This window comes from Megalopta genalis, chromosome 9 (genome assembly GCF_051020955.1).
Source record: "Megalopta genalis isolate 19385.01 chromosome 9, iyMegGena1_principal, whole genome shotgun sequence".
In the NCBI taxonomy this organism is placed as follows: Eukaryota; Metazoa; Arthropoda; class Insecta; order Hymenoptera; family Halictidae; genus Megalopta; species Megalopta genalis.
In genome coordinates, this window is record NC_135021.1 from 18,342,161 (window position 1) to 18,367,461 (window position 25,301).

The 25,301-nt window shown below is 39.0% G+C and overlaps 1 protein-coding gene across 2 annotated transcripts in view; it reads left to right on the forward strand.

The window, feature by feature from the left end:
• Positions 1-557: 557 nt before the first annotated feature.
• The window catches only part of Task6 (TWIK-related acid-sensitive K[+] channel 6), a 158,505-nt gene continuing 133,761 nt past the window's right edge, over positions 558-25,301 (forward strand). For both annotated transcript variants that reach the window (XM_033477915.2, XM_033477916.2), the window contains exon 1: positions 558-1,337. The gene's annotated coding sequence lies outside the window, so the exon portion shown is untranslated. The remainder of the gene's footprint in view (positions 1,338-25,301) is intronic.

Consider the following 25,301-nt stretch of genomic DNA (forward strand, 5'->3'; position numbering starts at 1 on the left):
CGCATAGAGTCCTCCACCAATATCATATCATCGCGAAGTGTTTAACAATATCACTCGCCCGTTTATGTCAACCGGACGAAAATTCGTCGCACAAATAGCCAAAGAGCCAACGCGCAACCATTCTCCGCCGGCAGAGAAACGCGCGCGGGCGAACGAACTCACGAAGATTTCCTAATTCGAGAATCGTCGCCGCAAAATTCGAAAAAAATCCACGTCTCCGTATCGGCGTTTTCCAAAACGATCATCTGCTCGAGAAACTATCCGCGACGGTAAAAACCCCCCAAAATATACGACGACACGGCACGGTGAGCAAGGATACGTCGCCGCGACGCGACGCGCAGGATACGTCGCCGGATCCGTTCGCGAAAGCGCAGCGATCCCCGCGAAGCGATGCTGGAATCCGCGGCGGCGGTGAATGGTGGAGACGGTGGTGTGCTGCGCACCATGGTCGCAGCCCGTTTAAGGAAAATGGATGACAACGGTGGCGCCGCGGCCGGCCAAAATTCGAACGAAAGCTTGCGCTGGAACCGCGCAGATCGTCCTCAGTAGTTGCCCAGACGCTGTCACGGGCGTAGCTGGATGCTGGATTGTCTCTCTCTCTCGTGCGCGCGCGTGCCGCAGGGAGGTGCTTCCTTTTCTTCTTCCTCTTCCTCCTAACCTCATCCTACGTCGCGGTTCCGTCGTCGGCGGAAAGCAAAAGGTGGACGCTCGGCGGTGGACGTCGTTCCAACGGTGTGCACAAAGCGGATATCGCGACAGGCTCCTCCGCTCGGTCGTCGTCGTCGTCGTCGTCGTCGTCGCCTCGTGCCGGAGACGAGATAGAAGAAAGGGTGCCGGAGAAAAGGGAGGCCGAATACCAAGGTTTTCCTGCCGGTTCGGGGGAGCTAGAGCGAGAGAGAGAGAGAGAGAGAGAGAGAGACGAGGGAGAGAAAAGAGAAAGGAAGAAAGATCGAGCGGAAGGATAGGAGGGAGAGAGAGGGAGAGAGAGAGAGAGAGAGAGGAAAAGAGGGGGTAGGGTTTGGATCGACGAGGAAAGATAACCGAAAAGGGAGCAAGCGAGAAGGAGACAGAGACCGGTAGAACAAGAGTGATGATAAGAACGGAATAGACTAGTTAACGAGAGAGAGAGAGAAAGAGAGAGAGAGAGAGAGGAGTACAACGGGTACACAGATCGGGAGAAAAGAAATTGCAGAATGTGTTGAGAAGTGTGGTTCTGTGTATATATATATGGTGCAGTGCGGTGCTGTGCTCGAGAGAGAGAGAGAGAGAGAGGGAGAGAGAGAGAGAGAGGAATGGCGTGGTCGGATTTCGCGTGCACCTCGCCGTGACGTGGAAAGGTAAGGATCTTCTCCCTCCGCCGTTTAGCTTTTCCTCGTCGATGCCGAGACGCGCGGTCGTTAAAGCGCGGATATCGGCGTCTTCCGCGACTTCCGCGTCCCTCGGAGTTAACTCGGAGCCACCACTACCGGAGGCTCTCTCGGAGTCTACGCGAGTCGCGCCGAGTCGCAGCATCTTAGCCGTCGCACACGGCCATCCTTTGGATCGAGTTTCTTATTCGATTGACGGCGGCGGCGACGGCGACGGCGACGGCGGTGTCCGCCGACGCCGCGCCGGTAATTGGCTTCGATTCGAGCGATGATCCGTCTGCCGTTGCTCGGTCAGTCGCCGGTGCCGCGTGCGCTTCCGCTTCCGCACCGCTCGGCTCGGCTCGCCTCGACTCGGCTACCGCTCTTAGTAGGTTCCGCTTATCTCTCTTCGCGCTGCGCTTCACTCCGTTGTCTGACTATTGCTCGGCCGCGACTACTGCCACTCGCGAGTCCCTCCGCGCCTCGTTCGTTCCTCTGGCTGTGCATGGCTGGCCCAGGGATAGCCGCTTACGCTGTGCCAGCCTAACCGCTCACCGCTTCGCCCTGATATCGCGTGATCGCGTTAACCGCCGCGGAGCATGAGTCACCGATCTCTACGCTTGCCGCGACGAGACTCGTGGCTCTTAGGACACGCCGGACCGTTTTCGCGATCATGCGATTCCCTGATCGCGGATCTTTTTGTGGAATAGAAATATTTGTTTCAATTTCGTGAAACGGGAGAAACGAAGGAGAATGTGATACATTGTAATTCGTACGTTTATTTTGAAAGTGGCCTAAGTCAAATGCTTTATTGATAGAGGTAACTTTAAGTTGTGCGTGTAACTACATTTGTTACTTCAATTTCAGTAATATTCTGCATCATTTGTTTCGCAAACAATATCGATTGTTTCGTAGTTAATTCGTGTAATTTGTGTATTTAAAACGATAACATCAGCCGGTAAATTTGATAAAAAAGAAGGACACAAATATCGCACGCTCCGAGAGCGTCGTTTAATTTGTTGTTAAAGTTGCATAAATTTTAATAAACAAATTAATTATAATATAATAATAATAATAATAATAATAATATGATAATTAAATAAATTTTTTTTATTCGTTTACATGATAACTGCTTATAAATTTCCGCGTGTCTCTTAATTCCTTATTATTTATATTTTCCTGTAAACAAATGCGAAAAAGAAAAACATTGTTCTTCCTTCGGAATCTGTGCAACGTGAACGAGAATATTATCGATATTTATTACGTTGATAATATACTATATCAAACTATATTACATTACATAAAATATATGTATATCGATATTTATACACGTTGAAAATATTTGTTCCTTTGATTTCAACGTTAATCACTCGCCAGACACACAGAGATGCTTTTCGTGGCTGTGTGCGAACTTACAACCTAAACCGCTGTTATTTCAAACTACGTAACAACGTACTTTCAGCTACGCAAACATATGTAGATGGGGATAGTCTGATTCTCCATAAGTAAATATACCGATCGGAATTGTTATTCAACCTCGGCTCCTACCCAACAGCAAGTTCCGTTAAATAAGAGCAGGTGTTGAAATCGCTGGGGCTCAGTCTTTGAGAACAAAGTTCGACTGCATTTTAGATTCAAGATAATGCGAGCATCGAACATTTAGCATTATCATAAAAACTTCCAAAAGTTATTATAGAATATTGAGGATAACTTTTCAATCTTTAATAATACACAGGTAATATACAGGTACCAAAATTATGGTATTTCCGGAAAACGTGGAGTTCCTGAGGTGATTTGAAGCAACTTTTTCCTTTGCAAAAATGTTCTCGGAGGCTTCGTTTACGAGTTATTAACGAAAAACGCGTGACCAATGGGAGGCGAGCTCGGCCGGCGCCAGGCGGCGCTAGACGGCCGAGCCAATGAGCGGAACTGGGCTTTGCGCGCTCGTTGACTGCGCCGCCGCGCGCTAGCCGAGCTCGCGTCTCCATTGGTCCAGTGTTTTTCGTGAATAACTCGTGAACGATGCCTCGCAGAAAATTTTCCTAAAGGAAAAAGTTGCTTCGAATGACCTCAGGAATCCCTCCATTTCTCGGAAGTACCATAATTTTGGAACACCCTGTATAACTAGTAAATCTCGAACTTCATCGAGCACATTATGCGATAGTATTCATAAAAATAAGTATACTCTTACTGTTTTTTTAAGGTATTTGCAATATAATCGAACTCCTTCGAAAACTTTTCGTAAAACATATCTCATTTTCAAATACGTTTCACATAATCAGCTCAATCTAAGATATCCCGTGCGCAACGGCGATCCTCCCATGCAAATCTTATTTTTTTCTAAATCAATAAAGATTGACTTTTATTATCCGAACATTCGTATCGCTCTACTGAGATCGGATAATCGAGGTTTCATTTTGTTTACATTATCCTGTGGCAGCGAAGGTGTGTAATATAGTAATTTCTTCGGAGCTGTTCTGCTTTAATTAATCCAGTAGAGATTCCCTCATCCGAATATTTATCTACTTTCCATTATTTAATCATTTTATTAATTGCAAATCAAATGCATCGTCGCCTAATAGAGAACTCGAATAAAAATTCTATTATTATTATATTTTTTAGTAATTATATTATTACCAATTTCCATTTTTTATTATTGAAGAACTCGCGTCTTTCTATTATCTATTAATAATAGATATTTCTGTAATAATTTATTCATATAAATATTTATTACTAACAGATATTTCTACAATAATCTATTCATATAAATATTTATTAACAACAAATATTTCTATCAATAATATTATTATTATATTTTCTATTAATTATATTACTATTATTTCCGAGATGCGTTGCGTTCCGCCAAATAAATAATAAACAACAAGCAACATCAAACGATAATTAAAAAGTAACAATCGAAATTGTATTCCTAAACATGCAATAAATTGTACTATCTTAAATAATTTATTATCTACAAAATGATCTATGAAAAAATAATAACCAATTATTTCTTTCTCTTTTATGTAAAATTCCGAACAACAAAAATAACATTCTATTTAAACAATCATTTAACCTTAACATTTCACTTGAACGACACTTGACTCTGCTCACGCGATCGGGAAGATCGTATCGAATTGATCAACCTAAACGGTGCTCGTCTTTGAAAATGTCAATAATTCTCGGCGGCGAACACGATACCAATGAGATTTCGACAGAATTTGCTTCTCATTGGATATCAGGTTCCGCGGATATCGCGTCCACGTGTTCCAGATTGAACAACGGATTGCGGCGAAGCGGCGCGAGCACCGTTTGCCGGCAGTTTTCCAACCGAGCGTGCTGGCACTTTAAAATGTTTTCCCTGCGGCTTCAGTTAATTCTATTAGAGACATCGCCACCGGACATGACACTCGGACATGTCCGCGAACGTTTCTAGGAGCGGCACCCGCCATAACGGCGGGGAACCATAACTGCGTTATCGCCGTACGTTCGCTGTCCCTTTGTGACGTTGATAAGCACGTGTCGGATACGTGCCACCGAAATTAGAATCTTATTAGCCGGTGCGTCTATTTCTGAATAATTCTGTCGCCGATCTTTTCTACGCACGTTTTACGTTGCCCTTATAAGGCTATAATATAATATTATTATATTATTATATTATTATACTATTATATTCTAATATAATATATAGTACTATTATAATACTATTATATTATAATATAATGTAATATTATTATATTATAATATACTATAATATAATATTATTATATTATCATACTATTATATTATAATATAATATAATAAATAATAATTAGTATAGAATAATAGTATAATAATATGATAATATTATATTATATTATTTATATATTATATTATTCTCTTTTGAATATGATTTACTGTCATTATCGCAATATTTTAATCGGTTTTCTATTTATTGTATGAATATATTTCTAGTTTCGAAATCGCCTAACTTTAAGTAAAAAAAAAAGATTAGTGTCTGTAACGTGTATCCAGGACACTTACTTTCCTCTAAAAAAAAATATGATATATGCCAGATTTATGTAATCTTTTGCGAGTGACTGTACGCGCGCGATGAACATATGTTATGCAATTTTTTATTCGTTATCGTATCCATGATGGTAAAAGTAATAGAACGCTGATACTGTAAGTAACTCTCGAGTGTATCTTTATCAAAATTTTTATAATTCTAGGTTTTCGTTACTTTCGTCCCGTAATAACTAGCACTGTGTTATGCGTGCCGTGATAGTTAGTTACATCAGGTATATTAATATTAATTTCAATTATAGTGTATTGATATTAATTATATTATATTATAATAGTATAACAATATAATAATGTTATATTACATTATATTATAATAGTATAATAATATAATAATATTATATTATAATAGTATAACAATATAATAATATTATATTACATTATATTATAATAGTATAATAATATAATAATATTATATTATATTATGTTATAATAGTATAATAATATAATAATAATATAATTAAAGTATTTAATTAGAGCATAGTCTATAGGGGTACATTACGTAATGTATTTATAAAAGTTTATAAATGCTTATAAAATTATTGTTGCACGAAAGCGTAAGTACAGTTTACAGTAAAAGCTCAGGGTTAAACAGAGACCGGAATGAGTTTCTGCATTTATTTGCATGCTTTCGACTGCCTCTAAACAGACCTTGTTGCCACGGCAAAGATTGTGTTGCGTTATACGGTACAGCGATCCAAAGTTGAAAGCCCGGACCCGTTGCTGCTCGGTGTCTCGAACCTCGGACATTAAAAGATCGATACCGTCGGGACCGTGTAAGCCATTTCGATAAATTATCGACGAAGCGGTGGCTTGTCACGCCGGATGATGAAAGATCTCGGTTAAATCGTCTTGAAATTAGCTCGTAGATCACTCCTCCCATCATCTGCCACTCGAAGAGTGTCCGTTGAATGGCCGACGATCGCTCGACGATCCGATCGCCCTCAATGAAATTTCATCGGCGACAACAAGGGTGACCCCCATGATGATTTCGAAGAAACATGCGACCTAATGATCGCGGCCTAATGATCCTCTCTGCGGAACAAACTTTCGAGAACGATTTCGTAATGAACAATGTGGTAACACGTGGATACACGTTTTACTAAATGGGCGATTCGTGGAGGAACAATGTGAACAAATTGTCAATGACGATAATAATGGAGATAACATAAGAGGTCAGTAGGTCTTTTGCCCCAATGGAGGATTCTATTTCAAGAGAGACACGATGCGGTTAAACGAAACTTCCTCGGACGTTCCGCAAATACCGTGCTCTATCTTAAACAACTTTCTCCAACGACAGTTGCAAAGTTGAAATTAATTTTTAAACCAGTTCCGTGCAGTTGAACACGGCTCCGGTTATATCGAGAAAATGGAAGAGGGAGAGGGAGAGAAACAGAGAGCGAGAAAGAGAGCGAGAGGGAGGAAGAGGGTGAGAGAGAGAAAGAGAGCGAGAGGGAGAAAGAGAGCGAGAGACCAGGAGAGAGAGCGAGAGAAAGCGAGTGAGAGCGAAAGAAAGTGAGAGAGCGCTAGAGAAACTGAGAGGGAGCAGGAGAGAGTGAGAGAGAGAGAGCGAGAGAGAGCGAGAGAGAGCGGGAGCGAGCGAGAGAGAGAGAGCAAGAGAGAGAGCGAGGGAGAGAAAGAGAGCGAGAGAGAGAAAGAGTGAGAGAGAGCGAGAGAGAGAGAGTGAGAAAGTGAGAGAGAGAGCAATAGTGAGAGTGAGTGAGAGAGAGAGCAATAGTGAGAGAGAGAGAGAGTGAGAGAGAGGCCGAGAGAGAAAGAGAAAAGGAGAGTGAGAAAAATAAAAAAGACTTGTCCGCTTTGGAAATTAATCGGGGGTTGGTTGCGGAGATTATTGAACACTGTAAAAGTTTACTTTCGTTATCGAACTTCCACCGAAGGTCTTAAGCTCCTGGTATCCGCCGAGCTTTGACCATTTCGTTTCCATTTGAAAGGCTTATCTTCCTAACGAGTTTCCTTAGATTATTTTTTTATCCTCCTCGTCGCATTTATTTCATCCGTTGCGGTTCAGCCGTCGGAAAAAGAATTCCTTTGAATTCGCAGTTTATTGAGTTGATGCACAGGTTCTGTCGCTTGTTTTTTTTTTAAACACTGTTTCGTCATTCTTGTACACGTCGTGCTCGCATCGTTTTAACCCTTTTAGATTATCTTGTCGAGCAATGCTCAAGCATGAAATGCTTGGAATGAAAAAGTATTCGTACGTGTAAATATACATGTCCTCGCTACCGAATCGATGTAAATTTAACCGTGCACTACTTTCGAGATATTGTTTATTCGCTAATTCTTCGTATAAATAGTGTTCCACTTTTTTTAAAAGTCTTTTTGATCCTACCAAATTTGTTTTCACGATTTTTGTTGTTGTTGATAAATCCTATATTCTATGGCACAATTAGTGTGTAAAAGCCTACATTTTTGGACACCGTGACATGCGGTGCTTTTTTTCTTAAAACCACAGATTTAAGCAAATGAAACAGTTCATGAATATACATAGAACAGAGAGAAAGCGGATCCTTAAAACCATATTAAACGCATACGTAGCGCAGGTTTTGCATTCTACATTAATCCTTTCGTAGATCATACTCCCTTTTTCATTTTAAATTAATTCTTCCGAAGATCCTATTCGTTTTTCAGCAAATAAAATGATCCCTTTTTGCAAATGAAATGAATTCTTTCGTAGATTAAAATTGGCCGTCTTGTTATTCAACCTTTAAATTTAATCTGAATTTATGAAATAATATAAATTTCATTATACGCAATTATTCGCTAATTTCTTATTTATTAAATGTTATCCAATCATTAAGTTCAATACGACTATTATTACAAATAATTCCAAACAAATGTATTTCAGTTACAAAAGGACGAATTTCATCTGCAAAAATATGAACACGATTTACGATAGAACTATTTCGGTGTGTAAACGATGCGAATACGATATACAGGGCGTCCCAAAATTATGGTACTTCCGGGAAACTATTTCTGAGGCGATTCGAAGCAACTTTTTCCTTTACAAAAATTATCTCCGAGGCACCGTTAACGAGTTATTAACGAAAAAGCAGTGACCAATAAGAATCGAGTACGGCTGATGCGAGGCGGCCCAGCCAACGAGCGCGCGAAGCCCAGTCCCGCTGATTGGCGCGGCCGCCTGACGCCAGTCGCGAGCTCGCCTCCCATTGGTCACGCGTTTTTCCTCAATAACTCGTAAACGACGCCTCGGAGAAAATTTTTGCAAAGGAAAAAGTTGCTTCCAATCACCTCGGGAATTTAACCCTGCATTCTCGTTTGAAGTGCAAAAAATATAAACATAATCTGGACAAGAATTAATCTTGCGTGCGGAGCTTTGCAAAGATCGATCTTCGAGATAAAAATCGCGTCAACCTGATACAATTTTCAAGGCAAAAGGCGTCGTTTAAAAAGTTACAAGTCGATCCTTTAACGTCTCCTCGCTATTTTTAGCCAGAGATGTGGAGCGTTCCTAACGCGCCAATCCGCGGAATTGATAGGTAACACGGCTCGTTTATGCGAACGTGACGTAGACATCAGATTTATAATCTTCGAGTACACCGGGGCCACGTGTCGGCGCATATTTACGCGGACGAGATAGAATACAGTATCGAACTTTATCGACTATCGGTCCGTCAAAATGCTGGTCGACCGCGTGCCGGTTAATAAATTGCAACGGCGGCGTACCGAAGTTGATATTACAATTGATAAGTTATCAGCGGACGGCTTCGTTCCTCCTTGAATTTCGCTGATTGCGAGCGTGCAATGGGCGGCGTGCAATTTCCTTGAAATTTATGTATCCCGCGGTGGTTCGTTGCGTTCGCGCATAAACCACCAAGATATTAACGTAATATTCATCCTGTAGCATGAAATAGTACGAGCAATATTTCTCTGTTTGCATTGTAGCCGATTATTATTTGAACCGTTTAGTTTGAAACTGGCCCAAGTCCATTTATACAGGGTGTCCCGGAATTATGGCATTTCCGGGAAACTAGAGATTCCTGAGGTGATTCGAAACAACTTTTTCCTTTACAAAAATGTTCTACGAGGCTTCGTTTACGAGTTATTAACGAAAAACAATGACCAATGAGGGGCGAGCTCGCGGCTGGCGCGCGGCGACCGAGCCAACGAGCGCGCGAAGCCCAGTGCCGCTGATTGGCGCGGCCGCCTGGCGCCTAGCCGAGCGCTCGCCTCTCATTGGTCACTGTTTTTCCGTTAATAACTCGTTAACGGTGGCTCGTAGAAAATTTTTGTAAAGGACAAAGTTGCTTCGAATCGCCTCAGGAATCTCTCATCTCTCGGCAATACCATAATTTTGGGACACTCTGTATTTAAATATCCTTCGATACTGCGGGTCGCTGGGCGAAGGGTTCGAAGGGCGGAACACAGAATTTCTAAACGGAAAGATGTGTGTGTGTGTGTCTCGCTGGAATTTGATGACGCGCATGAACGCTCTCGAAATCCGCTTTCGAGACCTAGCAGAGCGCGGCTCTCTTCAAATGAATGTAATTTTCGACTTGGCATCGTGCCTCGTTTGTATGCGCTCGTAAAACCCGTGGCAATGGAAAGCGTATGGGTGGCCCACGTATTTAGTCGTCGCATCGTCCTCGAAGAGTGTCGAACTTTTACACGTCCGCCGCGGGACCCGGCTGGCTTATGTACGAGGACAGTCTACGGTAACGGACGCAGAGATTGGCCCACTTACAGACAAATGGGATTAATTTACTCGAAAGAATCGATTTGTTCGCTGAAAGTCGATGTATTCTTTAGGAAAATATACTTACGGGAATTTTCCCTTCTCGCGTACGTTTAACAGGTTTTCTGGAAATATTCATTTCGACAAAAATTTTCGCTGAGATTAATTAATTAATAATTATTTCGCTGAGATTAATTAGTTAATAATTATTTCGCCGAGATTAATTTATTAATTATGATTGTTGAAAGAGAAAAGACGTTTCCATCGAATTTATATTTTTTTTGCAATTAATTTAGATAATTCTTATTTTACATATAAAAATCCGCATTTTAGTTATAAGGTTATTTTGACAATTATCTTCTGTCAATTATTTAAATTGTCGACGCTGTTCTATAACAGTTCTATAACGTTACTGTATTATATGACTTTTATATCATTATATATAAATAATATATAATACATCATTTTAGGTCTGAACGTCCTACGTCCTAAAATGGACGTCTTTGAGACGTTCATGAGACGTCTCGTGGATGTCTAAAAGACGTTTCAAATGTCGTTTAAATGTCTATAGTACATCTTAAAGACAGCCAAAAGACGTCTCACGGACGTCTAAAAGATGTTTTAAATATCTACAGCACGTCTTAAAGAGGTCCATTTTACGTCCATTTTAGGTCTGAACGTTGTACGCCCTATAATGGACGTCCTTAAGACGTCTTATGGATGCCTGAAAGACGTTTTAAATGTCGTTTAAGTGTCTCCGGGACGTCTTTAAAGGCGTCCATAAAACATCGTGATTTGTAACACAGAACGTTTCTAAGCTGTTCGTAAGCCGTTCAGACGTCTTTAAGACGTCTTCGGGCTATCCAGGAGCTGTGTGTATCGAGTAGAATAATTGCTCCATTTCGTGGAAATATATTCCCCGTATACCGAACTATTGGAAGAGAGTACCGCGTAATACTATACGCTACATTAATCATATCGAATGCGAAAAGATAATAAACGCGAGGCACGCACGGTAATCTAATGGAACGAAGATAGGTGCAATTAGCACAGCTCGGAGAAACTAATATGAATAGAAGATCGCATAAATTGCATAAAATGTGCCGCGCCCTGATGGCTGACCTCTAAATTAATAGTTATGATCGCGAACGGACAGTAATTTCTGCTTCGGTCAAACACACACGGTTACGATTAAAGTACACTCGAAATTAACATTTTTGCAAATCGCATTCACCTTTCTGCAAATAAATATATATGTATAATAATAATAATATAATAATAATAATATATAATTAACATTACATATATATATTTAATATTTATTATAGATTATTATTATTATATATATAGTTATATATATGTTATTGTTATATATGTATATATATATACATATCTATATATAAATCATATTTACCTCTTTGTAACTTAAATTAACCCTTTCGCATATTTTGTTCATCCTTTTGCAAATGAAACCAACGCCCCGCCGTAGACAAAAAATGTCTACTTTATTTATTGAATTGTTTGTAATTATACAGGATGCACCGAAAATCGTGGGACTCAAAATAAAGAGGAAGATGATTCCCCGTGCAAAAATAAGTCGGGAATCGATTTTGTAGTTCCGTCGAGTACACGTGCACTCGAGGAACAGCGAAGGTCGGTTGCACGGGCATCTTCGTATCACCTACTTCCTTTCTATTACATTATTTAGCAAATAACGTTGTTCGCAGACACGTTGCGGCTTACTCGTTATCACTTGTTAATTATATTCGTAATTGCGAAGCTATATTTGCAACGGCGCGTTATCGTGGTAATCACAGGAACGCGCAGCCGCGATTCTTACTCTGTTCAGACTTGGAATGGAAATGTTTCTGCCGCAGTCGCGCATTGTTTGCGCGTTAGTTTAAGGCAAGTAAACGCATTATCGCGACTAAATGTAGAAATGCAATTTGTGCGATCATGCCGAGACATCGTTTACAAATGGAAATACACAGAGTGTCCTAAAATTAAGGCGCTTTCAAGAAATTGCTGAGTTCGTTTACCAAGAAATTTCTGAGTTCCAGGACCTTCGAAGAGTTCCTCGGGTCATTTCGAGTAACTTTTTCCTTCGCGAAAATGTTCTGCGAGGCTTCGTTCACGAGTTATTAACGAAAAACGCTGACCAATCGGAGAGCGAGCGCGGCCAACGCTCCGCCCTTGCGGCCAATGCCGCGTCGCGCCTGCCGTCTGACGCAGTGGCAGTGGTCGCGAGGGCGGGGCGTCAGCCGTACGCGATCTCTTATTAGTCACTGTTTTTCGTTGATAACTCGTAAACGAAGCATCGTAGAACATTTTCGCAAAGGAAAAAGTTGCTTCAAATCACCTCAGGAACTCCCCCCCCCCAGATATACCATAATTTTGGGACGCCCTGTAGTACTCAAATACGAACAGATCAGCTCTATCAACTTGATCTCCACTCTTATCAATCACGAAGTTCTTCGTGACACTCTATTCTTCGTTAATAACTCGTAAACAATTTTCTTAATTATTTATATTGTGCAGTAAGGCTCTATAATCCGTCCGATAAACAAATGAAGAAATAAGTAAGCGGCAACATTCGGTCTACAAATGTCCGAAATTCTTAAAAATTGCGAATCGGTGCTACAGTTTATGCTACGCGGTGTATAAAAAGTGTCGCGAAGTTTTTCACGGCAACTGACTATCAACAGACCTAACCGCCGGCTATTTTCTATCTGAATAAAGCCATTTGTCGCCTGCACAATTCTCACACCATTTACAGCTTATTCTTGGCCGCTTCTTCCGAGCCCCTAATGTTGCTTTTTTTTGGGGTCATCAGGTACATTCGCCGCGTCGTTTAGACGATTTGTCGTTCGGTCGTCTCGCGAGAAATCGATCGTGAACAAACATGATTAATGACTGTTCCATTCGAACTTTGGAAGTGTTCCCATTTTTGGAACGCTCTTCTTCTATCTTCGATATAATGCTCATTTACCCCGTCATTTTGCTTTGAGCTTAGTTAAGAAAGAATATATATATATATATATATATATCTATATAATATAATATAATATAATATAATATAATATAATATAATATAATATAATATAATATAATATAATAATATATATAATATAATATAATAATATATATAGACACTTTAAAAGAAACAAACCATCAGACCGGGATACCTTGAAATTTATAGACGTCGGATTTAGAAGAATTTACAACTGGCTCTTGAATTTTTCCCCAGAGAGATAGAGAGAGAGAAAGCGCGATATCGTACGTTTCACGAATGCAGAATTGACTGCTATACGTCATGCCCGTTGCAGCGAGACTTCTTGCATGAAACAAGCGTGAAGTTATCACCGTACCTTATGCCGTATATTTTACTTACGAAGATTAATATCTACTAAAAATTAATGAGCCAACGAAAGAAAGTAATGCGGACGGGGCGAGTATATTTCGTGTTTCATCGGACACGGTCTTTACCTGGCTGAAACGGTTCCAATTCCATTTCAGTTTCATTCCCCCCAATTCCATTTCGAATCCATTCCATTTCAGATCCATTCCAATGGAATTCCAATCCAATTCCATTTCAGTTCCATTCCAATTCCATTTCAGTTCCATTTCAGTTCCATTCCAATTCCATTTCAGTTCCATTCGAATGGAATTCCAATCCAATTCCATTTCAGTTCCATTCGAATGGAATTCCAATCCAATTCCATTTCAGTTCCATTCGAATGGAATTCCAATCCAATTCCATTTCAGTTCCATTCGAATGGAATTCCAATCCAATTCCATTTCAGTTCCATTCGAATGGAATTCCAATCCAATTCCATTTCAGTTCCATTCGAATGGAATTCCAATCCAATTCCATTTCAGTTCCATTCCAATGGAATTCCAATCCAATTCCATTTCAGTTCCATTCCAATTCCATTTCAATTCCATTCCAATTCCATTTCAGTTCCATTCCAATGGAATTCCACATTCCAGTTCCATCCCAAGTCCATTCCAATGGAATTCCATTCCAGTTCCATTCCAATTCTATTCCAATGGAATTCCGTTCCATTCCATTCCACTAAATTTCCATTCCAAATATAATACAACCTTATCCGTGAGTCTATGTCACTTTTCTTTCTTTGAAAATGCCAACAACAGCTTGACAAAACTTTTGGTATTTGTTATACGAAACAAACGAATTTTGAAATGGTCAAAGATGATCATAAAGGAATTTCTAAGATCACAATAATAAACAATAATATTCTCAGATAAAAAAGTTAAAAGCGTGAGTTCTTTTTACTGTTTTTTTTTCGTTCCAAGTAATAGCAAAGTTTAAAGAAAAAGTGCTTCGGTTATTGTACGGTAAACTAGTATCTTTAACAATTAAAAAAAAAGATCTATCAACATAGATTTGTCCCTCGCTGTATACACGAAACGTTTCGTAGCATTTATGCTCGATTGATGAGGAGAAATCTCAGTCGAACCGAAAGAAACGCATGGAAAGTCACTGCAAGTGATAGCGGTCTACCTGTGGTCAGACAATCGAATACATTACCCAGTCACTTCTGATGCATGCGTTCCACTGAAAATTGCTTTTGACGGCGATCAATTCTAAAGATCACATTTCTTTTGCTATTATCCCAACATTGTCGCGTTTTTCAAATTGATAGCAAATCGAAATATCGAATATACAGGGTGTTCCACGTAACTGTCGTCATAATTTTTCAGAGCGAGAGAGAGAGAGAGAGAGAGAAAGAGGGATTATATATATATTTTTATTTTCTATACATATTTTCTATATATATATATAGATAGATAGATAGATATTATTATATATATATAAAAATAATAATAATATTAATAATATAACAATATTAATATTAATTTTGTTTAAATATCTTTTGTAAACGAATACAATATTATTAATAATATAAAATAATTTTTTAAAATTGATTTTAATGTTTGAAAAAAATTTTTTTTAATTGACTAAATTGAAATTGAAATTGAAATTGTATAAATTGAAATTGAAATTGTGTAAATTGAAATTAAAATTGAAATTGTAATTGTACAAATTGAAATTGAAATTGTAATTGTATAAATTGAAATTATAATTGTATAGATTACGAACAATGAAATTCCACAGAATAAGAGAGAAAGGGTGGGGGAAAAATGTAGCATGGAAACGAAAAAGTGTCGCAACTCGAGAGCAGATTACGCGAGAATCGTTGCCGCGAAACCCGCGTTCCGAACCGAATTTATTTCCCGGACAAATTGAATGTTCGTCATGATTTAATCGCCGGTAAAAAATTCGCGCGCTGGCCGGATCCGCGGGCCATCAAAATCATTGCCAAATTGCCGGCGATGCGTCGCGTTATGGCACCGTAAATTCCTTGCCGGTTTCTCCGTCTTCGCGTCACAGCGATATCGTTTACACGTGCGCCGCTCTATTGTCCTTTCGATCCGGTTACGAGTACGTCGTTCTGGAACACGATGTACGTGCCCATACGTGTCTGCGGAAGCCGGGTGTTTAAGTAATTGAAAGCACGATGCATTATTCAGCGCCTCGGATTCATTTACAGCTCGATAATTAGATTGCAGATGTTCACTCGAATCGCCGTGTTTTCGCTGCGAATGTTCACGCGCCGGTTATAAATGAAGTTGTAAATAAAAATTCCATGGGAAATTAACACCGTCGTCTTACGGAAAAATTCATAGTTGAAGCTATTTTTAATTTTTCATCAGATTAAGATATTAATTATTATTCGATGGAAAAAGAGTGAAATCGAAGCCATCATTTATTCGTGAATTTTCATGCAATTTATTTTGTTTATCTTTCTCTAATTAATTTTGTAATGTGGACATTTTTTCGAATTTTGGGATTTTTCGAACACCCTGTATATACAGGGTGTTCGGAAAATGTTTGAAAGAGGAATACTACTGAATAGGAATGAGGCGGCGCGTCTGACCATGACACGCCAATTCTACTTCTCGTCATATTACGAGCCGGTCTTTCAACTCGATTTTCTCGAAAACCGAGTCTGAAATGAAAAAATGCCATTCTTCTTTTTCGACTTGTTTTTAGAAAAGCTATTTGTAGAATATAATATTGAAGAATGTAAACAAGATAGATTTTGTATTGTTAGTGTAAAAGTATTGACTTCAAATTCTCAAGCAGTAATATAATCATTAAATTCGAATGATCTTCTTGGTCTGCTCTCGATTTTCTATCTACGATAATATTAATATTTTATTTACTCTTTACGAATCTGCAATGTCATATTTCATAAAATCCAGTCACGTTTAAAGTTACAATAAAGTTATAGGTAGAAGAATTAAGGCGCAATCTTCAAAGAGAAATTTTCAGGCGACCGGATTGAGTTATTTATAGCGTTCTAGCCAGAAAAGAAATTTTGTTCGAAGATATTAAAGTACCGAGAGGTTCTACGAAAAAAATATAATTTTTATTACTGTAAAGGATTTTTCTTATTTTAACTTTAATATTATAATATTAAATATATTAATATTATAATATTAAATATAAAAATATTATGATATAAAATATTATAATATTAATATTATAATTACTAACAAACAATTGTCGATCAATCTCAATAAAATTTTCAGCATCGTAAAGTGCCTACAAAATGTAATGTTACAATTTTCGCTATAAACTCCAATCCAATAAACAAACAATTCTTGCAAAAATCGAAAAAATCTGGTTCAATTGTAAAAATAGTTATTACGTTTTAACGGCTCCTACAATGAAAATATCTGTCATAAAAACTGCAACTAAAATTGTTGGAGTCATCGCGTAACTCTGTTATAATAAAATATTAGAACATTGTTTAAACAACATTCGTAGCATATTGACGAGTTTCGAATAAAGTTCTCATGAATTCTCCCGACGTGCCGTGCGGTTATTGCGCTCTTAAATAGACGGAGCTCATTTTACTTCGTTCGGACGCATAAAATTCTTAGTTTATCGTTTATCGATTCCCGCGGCTTCGTATCTGCGCGCGGCCCAAGAACGTTGTAGAACAATATCACTTCTAAAATGTATCGAATAAAAAAGGCCAGTTGTACCGTGTAAGGCACAATCCCGCGAAGCCAGTAAGACCTCTATTACCGCGTAAAGTTCTACAACTCGCAATTGTCGTAGAATTAAAGCCACTTCTAGAGGCAAGAACAACGCACGTTGCTGCGAACGAAATCTGTTCGCTTGGTCAAAAAGACGAGAAGTACCTCCTTTGACCAGGACATTTTCTTTTTGTATCTTCGAAAAACCTTTGGCAAATTGATAATTGTATTGTAACCTTACTTTTTTTTAATAACATCGGAAGTTTTAATAGATTATTCAATAGCTTTAATTTTGATATTTAATTGGCGATAGGATACCAAAGTGATTCAATCTCGAAATTAATTCAGTATATGCATTTTTTATATACAAAACGTCTCTAAAGGTTCCCGAGGTCATTTGAAGCAACTTTGTCCTTGGCGAAAATGTTCTACGAGGCTTCGTTCACGAGTTATTAACGAAAAACAGTGGCCAATGAGAGACGACGCTCGGCTGACGCTCCGCCCTTGCGGCCAATGCCGCGTCGCACCTGCCGTCTGACGCAGCGACAGTGGTCGCCAAGGCGAGGCGTCAGCCGTACGCGATCTCTTGAATATTTAATACTGAATACTGAATATTGAATATTAAATACTGAATACTGAATATTGAATACTGAATATTGAGTATTGAATACCGAATACTGAATATTGAATATTGGATATTGAATGTTGAATACTAAATATTGAATATTAAATACTGAATACTGAATACTGAATATTGAATACTGAATATTGAATATTGAATACTGAATATTGAATATTGAATACTGAATACTAAATATCGAATATTAAAGACTGAATACTGAATATTGAATATTGAATACTGAATACTGAATACTGAATACTGAATACTGAATACTGAATACCGAATACCGAATACCGAATACTGAATATTGAGTATTGAATATTGAATCGAATTCTATCTTTTGAATACTAAAGTCGATGTTACAGATAGGAGAGAAAGAGAGAGAGAAAGAAAGAGAACATATCAACCAAGTTTAACTCATTTCTCCCATTTCACTACATCTAAAAATTCCGAACAAACGGCTAGTTATCGAATGTCTACACTGTGCACACTAGCGAACCTGATCGAGATCAATAACATGTTATTTCAATATCGAGTTGACACATTCACCAGATACTCGAGAAGTCGATATAATGTTACCTGTTGCGATAAGAACTTAATTGAACAGATGATGTTACGTATTACATTAATGGTGAATCATGTCTCACGTGATAAACACATTCATCAAAGCGTGCAGCTGTGTTCCCGATACGGTGTTGCCGAGTTCGAAACAGCTCCCGTTCGGTTACGGGGTTTACTTTCTACGGTGAACATCATTCTATTGCGTAAGTTTCGCATAATTACGAACTTCAGAATCGCGCATTAAATTGATCGCAGGAGAATCCGAAGTTTCCTACCCATTAACGTAGGAGAAACCAAAGCCATAAAGTTCTCTTAAGGTGGAGGATAAATTCATTATCTCGGTATCCATTGCAAGATTGTGCTCGAATTCGCGAACCGCCAGTCTGTGTTTTATCCTTCCTTCGAACGAACGCTTCCCGTTCCCTTGTTGCGTGCAATGCTCGAAATACAACGAACAAAAGGGAACGTGACATTTCAAACGGAAAATATTAACGCTCGCATGTCATTTAAAAAAAGAAATTTAATTGTTCGAAGTCAAAATTTTGTTGGAACATCTCGAATTGAACGTAAATTTTCGTGATTCATATATGTTCGTTCTACGCTGCTCCTATGTTTGCTTTATTCTATAACATCTATTATTGTATCGTAAAAAAATAGCATCGCTGTATCTCATTTCTATAAAAAGTTCTTTGATTTTGACACGACTTTGTTCTTTGTTCTTTGTTCTGACACGACTGTGCGCCGCGCCGCGCTCGTCGTCTAATTAGTCGGTGTTATTTCGTTAATAACTCATTAACGAAGTCGTTAACAACGTATTAAGCTAAGGAAAAATTTGATAAAATGTACGAAGATTGAAACGAATCGTCGGAAACTAGATAATTAAATAACAGTATTCATGCTCTGATTCCAAATATGTATACGCAACCTTTTCGTTTTCCTACTGATATTCGCTAATGATCGCGTTTAATTAACCAATTTAATTACACAACCGTTTCGTCAACTATCGCTAATTAAGGAATAGTCCGCGTGATGTGCAACTGTTCGCGTTTTTGTTACGACATAGGCTGCGTAGCAGCCAATGTCAATTCGATTCGATTCGATTCAATTCAAGTCCATTCAACTCAATCCAATTCAATATCAAGCTTCGAATTTCTACAGTATTGTGTAAAACCATCTGCAATATTTTATCTACTAGACTATTTCAAAGAAGTCTTTAATTCAAAGTTAAATGATATCTGGTGTCAATAAACATCTATTTACAAGATTGATTTTTGTATTCAAAAGACAGAATTCAATTAAATATTCAATATTGAATATTCAATGTTTAATATTCAATATTCAATATTCAATTCAATTCAATATTCAATTCCATTCAATATTCAATTCAATTCAATTCAATTCAACTCAATTCAAGTCAAGTCGATTCGATTCAATTCAAGTCCATTCAACTCAATTCAATTCAATATCAAGCTTCGAATTTCTACAGTATTGTGTAAAACCATCTGCAATATTTTATCTACTAGACTATTTCAAAGAGAAGTCTTTAATTCAAAATTAAATGATATCTGGTGTCAATAAACATCTATTTATAAGATTGATTTTTGTATTCTTTTTTGTTTATTTTTGGAATCGAAACAATTCGTACGTTTTATTCGATAAATATAACCAAAGGCACAGTAATTGGTCCGCCCCACAGTAACCCGTTACGCTACATATTTTCAGACATTTCGACACCACAGTTTCGAGAGTTCGATTGTTTAGTTTCAATTTTTTAGCGATCGTTAAAGAGTTCGATCGGACAGAACGCCGTTCCATTTCGGGATATTCGAAAATTCAACGAATCCAGGAAATTCGGCATTCCGTTGCTTTAAATCTCCGCGGTAATGCGAGCAATCCGCGCAACTCGAAGCACCGGAAAATTTCTGAATACCACCGGTGCCGGCACGTCGTTTTTTCCGTCAAATTTGCCTCGGCCAGGTATAATTGGCATTATCGATCCGGAACGGAACGCTTTATCGCGAAACAGTTCGCCAGAACAAGGCGCGCGAAGCGAGATAGTTGTCCCTTTATCGTCGAATGGCGACTCGAATCGATAGGCGGTGTCGATATCGCGACAATGACGAGAACGACGACGTACGCTCAGTGATCGATAACAGCGATTCAACGGAACGATTTTTAACCATAAGAATTCAACCATAAGACGTCTTATGGACGTATACAGGACGTTTTGAACACGTTCACGAGACGTCTTATAGACGTCTACAGGATGTCTTAAAACGTCCATTTTAGGTCTGAATGTCGCACGCCCTAAAATCGAAGTCTTTAAGACGTCTTATTTCAGACGTTAAAAGGACGTTCAATTTAGGACGTCTCAAAGACGTTCATAAGACGTTTTATGGACGTCTTCAGGACGTTTCTAAGACGTTCATAAGACGTCTCAAAGACGTCCATGAGACGTCTTGATTTCCAACACAGGACGTTTCTAGGCCGTTCATAGGACATTCGGCTCGTCTTTAAGACGCGTTTAAAAATCGCGACGATCGACAGGCCCGATTCGCTCTGCGGAAGAGAATCGCGTCGCTCGAAGATGTCTATCCAAGGAGAGCGCATCGATTCGCATAATCAACGTCGTATGCAAATTGATCCGCATCCTCCGGCGAACCGGGAGCCGTCGAAACGTCTCGAACAGCCTGTTAAAACCTGCGAAAATTTTCGCGGAAATCTCCGGAAAACGCCGCAAACGCGGACCACGGAGTCTTTAACCCGCGGCGACCGCAAATGTGTCAGCGATTATATTCTCGTCACCGGAAATCTTCGGCCGCGGCCAGCATTCAGAATCGAATCGATGCCGTCGCACGTTGTCGACGTCACGACCGTATTATCTGTTGAACGCTGGAGACCACACGGATGTATTGATGAACCGCAAATGCGAACCGCAAATATAAGAGGAATATCTCCCGGTTGTAACGATCAATTTTTTCGACGCGTGTCAAGAAGAGACGCAGGTTTCGTCTGCCTTACCATTCGTCACGGATGCTCGGATCTTCCGTCTTAATAATAAAAGTACCAACATTTTGTATACAAGGGTGTACCAAAATTATCTTACTTTCGGGAAACGAGGAGATTTGAAGCAACTTTCTTGTTAGCGAAAATGTAATCCGCGACTTTGTTTACGAGATATTGACGAAATACTGTGGCCAATGAGAGGCGAGCTCGGCTGGCGCGAGGCGGCCAAGCCAACAATTCAATTCAATTCAATTCAATTCAATTCAATTCGATTCGATTCGAGTCAATTCGATTCAATTCAATATTCAGTTCAATTCAATTTTATATTCAATTCAATATTCAGTTCAATTCAATTTTATATTCAATTCAATATTCAGTTCAATTCAATTCAATTCAATTCAATATTCAATACAATTCAATATTCAATTCAATTCAATATTCAATACAATTCAATATTCAATTCAATATTCAATTCAATTCAATATTCAATTCAATTCAATATTCAATTCAATTCAATATTCAATTCAATTCAATATTCAATTCAATTCAATATTCAATTCAATTCAATATTAGATTCAATTCAATAGTCAATTCAGTATTCAATTCAAATCAATTCTTATACTATATATTTCCCTCATCAGGATTTCCTGATCGAGTAGTTAATTTCGGGAACGCCTTGTACAAATGTCCGAAACAGGAAACAATTTTTTTCAGCCAGCATTCTCGTTCAATAAATAGTTTTTCTCATCTCGCGGAATCCTAATTTTTTGACAGTCTTTTTTTCTTTTTGTGCTACAAAAATGTGTGTTCGAAGAACAGGACAAGCGATCGCGCGAATAATATTGTGAGTCGATTGGTACAGTTGCGTGAACACACACGCCGGGTTCAGCGGGAGCGCAGAAGGTGGGTAACGATCAACACGTAAGCCTTTTTGGCGCGTGCGCGTCTTCGATGACGTCACGAATGTAATCCCCGGCGCGAATGACGCGCGACGCGCCGCCGCGGCGGCGGCGGCGTCGCAACGAAGCGCGCGGTAGGATCGCGTTAGATGTTATTTTACGACGGCTGGAAGGAAACACGTCCCCGCGCGCGTCTCATCACACTCTGTCAGCCCGAACATTGGCACAATATGCATCGACACGCGCCATGATACTTTCGGGTTAAGTGCCCGACTGTTTCGAAAAGATTTCACGGGCTACACTTCTTGGCGGCGTGTAAAAATTCGCTGATAGTTCCTTCATGCGCATCATCCGACCTATAAATGATTTTTCGTCTTTCTCTCTCTCTCTCTCTCTCTCTCTCTCTCTCTCTCTCTTTTTCCGCCCGGCATTTACACGTTGCCGCGTCAGGCGATTACGGTAATGAGCAAGTTTGTTGGTCTAACATGTTTAACGTACTATCGTTAGTTTTATGTGGGTCAGTGAGAGTCTTCGAGCTTCGCGAAGCACACTTCATGGCAGCCTCGATTAACTCTAGGAAATGGTTGCATAAAAAAAGTCCCTAGCATGGTGCTACGTTTATTTTTGGGCCGCGATTTCAATCCATAAATGTGCTGCTGAGTAACTATGAACTGTAACTATAAAAACAAGGCTCGAATAATCGAATCTCCTATTCCGAAACTGTCCATTTACGTGGACCATCTGAGCGACAATTAGGGAGACATTTCTATATAACTACAGCAATTTCATATAACTAAAGACTTAGATATGGAAGATAATGTGCAATTAGAACGTGAATACTTGAGAGGAAAAGAGTTTTGTAGAGAGAGAGAGAGAGAGAGAGAGAGAGAGAGAGAGAGAGAAAGCGAGAGAGAGTACGAGATAGAAAGAGAGCGAGACAGAGCGAGAGCGAGAGAGAGAAAGACAGAGAGAGAGAGAGAGAGAAAGCGAGAGAGAGAAAGGGAGCGAGAGAGAGTGAGAGAGAAAGCGGGAGAGAGAAAGGGAGCGAGAGAGAGTGAGAGAGAGCGAGAGAGAGCGCGAGAGAGGGCGAGAGAGAGCGAGGGAGAGAAAGAAAGCGAGAAAGAGAGCGAGAGAGAGTAAGAGAGCGAGAGAGAGAAAGAGAGCGACAGAGAGTGACAGAGCGAGAGAGAGAGAGAGAGAGAGAGAGAGAAAGAGTGAGAGAGGGGGGGGGGGTACACACTTCTAAGTCCGCTGATATTAATAATGAATAACGTCGCGCGGTTGCCAGACTTCACCCTCATCGTTTACCTCGACGTTTCTCCTCACTTTTCCCTCGAATTATATCCGCGCTGCCCATATATCATTGCTACTCCCCTGGGAATGTGTATATTAGAGGCAACGGGCCAAAAGTCGGTCGAGTTTCTTTTGTTTGTTGGGCGAAGCTACAGTAAATACGAAAGGGGAGGGGGAAACACTACTACGAAGCGGTCGCGTAGTGTATTATTCTTTAAATAAAATCATAGTTGTATTTTTAATGCACAGATCTCCCCGGTGCTTACGCCCGTGCTTTGCCATCAAGCTGAGCTTTCCCAGAATCTCTCTGGCACCAAGAGAGAGGGCGAGAGAGGGCGAGAGAGAGAGAGAGAGAGAGAGAGTGAGAGAGTGAGAGAGTGAGAGAGCGAGAGTAAGCGAGAGAGAGTAAGAGAGAGGGCGAGAGAGGAAAGAGCTCTTGTTTAATTTCGTTATTATTTAGAGTGATTTTCATAATGAATTTTGTCATTTCAAGTAATAGCAAAATTTAGAAATATTATTATTATTATAATCAATTATAAATATTATTATACTCAAATATCATTATTATTATTATTATTATTATTATACTCAAGAAAGAAATAGAAATATGATCAATTACACTCAATTTAAGTACAAATGCACTTGTATAAAGCTCGAATAAAGCTCGATTACTTTTTTCCGCGCAGACCTTGCACGTTATTTTCGTTCGATTCCAGTTTCTTATCTTCTTCTGTCGCAACTTCATACGGCCGAAGTTCTCCACGCGTTCCCCGCGATGTTTCGTTTCGGTAAAACTTAGATCCAGAGGAGACAGCTCCGATTACCTTGACGTTGACATATGTTATCGGAGACCCTTTTCCCGAGGGCAGTTTCTTAGAGACTCAACCATCTCGTGCTTCTTACCAGAAAGTTATTAACTGAAATATGTCAGTAATGCCGTAGCATTGCGATCCGGTTTTAGCTCATCGAATGCCTCTCTTAAAGGGTTTATATAAAATTAAAGGAAGAACATACACACGCCAGCTTGCATAAATATATTAGTTTCTGCAAAAATCTTTGCCAGATGTTTTACGTAAACTATTAATAATAATATTTATAAAGTAACTCTGTTTTTTCCTTTTTATTTTTTAGAAAAGTATGTAGCATATTCTATTTAAATTTTCTTTATATATTATATATATATATATATATATATATATATAATATAATAATATAATAATAATATATAATATTATAATTATTATATATTATTATTATATTATTATATATGTATTATTATATAATATATATATATAATAATAATAATAATAATAATAATAAACAGGCTTACATAGAAAATTGTTGTAACAATATTTAATATTGTTAAATTTGACAAAACTCTTGATCCACATCCTTTATTATCAAAAAAATTAACATATTCGACTGAATTCATAAAACAAAATTTTAGCACAATATATTCGAACGATTGAACGTTTTTACATAATTTAACCGGTGGACAATAATCGATCATTCTCCATTGTCCGTTCGGCTATCTATGCAATTTCCGTGGACCAACTAAAACAACCTGCGACGCAAATTGTTACAGAATAGCCCCGTTCGTTGTTCTATACACGCTATTAATTGCGCTCGGAGTTCAATGTAAATGTTTAACTTTCTTAACGAAAAAGCAGCAGCTTCGGCACCCTCCCTCCCCCTCCACCCCCCCGGACAGCCCCCTCGTTGCGTGA